Source organism: Centruroides sculpturatus, unplaced genomic scaffold (genome assembly GCF_000671375.1).
Source record: "Centruroides sculpturatus isolate CEXI.00-Female unplaced genomic scaffold, Cexi_2.0 scaffold3117, whole genome shotgun sequence".
Classification (NCBI taxonomy): Eukaryota; Metazoa; Arthropoda; class Arachnida; order Scorpiones; family Buthidae; genus Centruroides; species Centruroides sculpturatus.
This window is the reverse complement of record NW_019387426.1, coordinates 11,477-12,743: the sequence shown is the minus strand read 5'-3', so window position 1 is coordinate 12,743 and position 1,267 is coordinate 11,477.

Here is a 1,267-nt window from a genome sequence, read left to right as displayed (position 1 = left end):
ACCCTTTCTTTGTGTTTCAGACCTTCAGGTCACTCCTCAGCAGGTTTACAAAAGCATGGCAAATTACTTCATTGTTAATTTCCACAATATGTAAATAAATACAGTAATACCTCGACTTACACTACCCCGACTTATGAGAACCAGGAGTTACGTGATTTTTAAATCTCGTCGATTCCTCTTTTGTTTGAGCGCCACACAACTCTTGATTACTCACTCCCCCCACACTATTGTTCAACTTACATGTTCGGACATGTTGTGCGGAATCGACACATAGCTACAATTTATTTTGTGTTATTTATTTCTGTATTTGTTATATCTACGTAGACTTGAGAGAGACTATGTGGTAATTTCTTGTAACCGTGAACTAATCAAAAGACGAGATAAGATTAATGAGAGCATTTATTAGCTTACATACATCTGACTTGGATTTTACACAAATTGCAAAATTATACCCCGACTTATGCAAATTCAACTTATGCGGTTGTCGCTCGGTCCCACCTATCGTGTAAGTTTGGGGTATTACTGTACACTAAAATATCTTTATCTTGATACTACAATACAGAGCTATGCTTGCAGCAGCAAACGATAAATAGCTTTTTCACTTAAGAGCAGATAAATCAAAACATGTAGTGCTCATGAAAAAGGAATCATACCGAAAGGCCATAACACAATATATCTCAGACACGGAATGCACAGTAGTGCCTTGCTGTTTCCTTGAGAAAATATCTGCCAAGACGTTGAAAATCTCCAACACTCCTCTTGCTAATACTTTGAATCTGGTGGCAATGAGAGTTATGATGCCATCTCTACTTCGCATATTTGCATTTGCAAAAACCTATAAGAACAGACAACAGTTACGGGTGGTGGTGGATAAAACTACTACTCCCACTATTAAAATGGAGAGACTTAACAAATACATTACTAACAATCTAGAGCAGTGGTTCCCAACCTTTTTTCATTAGTGTACCCCGTGACATGTCATATCTCTAGATTGTACCCCTCATTTAAGAAATTTAGTGAGTAACCGTATTGTTAATTTTACATATTGTAACTTTAAATTAAAGAAAAAAAAACCTAAAAGAAAAAATGTATAATAAAGTTGTGATTGTTGCAAGGAACATTTTTTATCTAATAATTTTTTAATACTATTAGTTTGTGATACATAATATATTATTTTTTCTGCCATAATAACTAACTTTTTTCTGTACCCCTAAACAACCTATCGCGTACCCCTAGGGGTACGCGTACCACAGGTTGGGAATCGCTG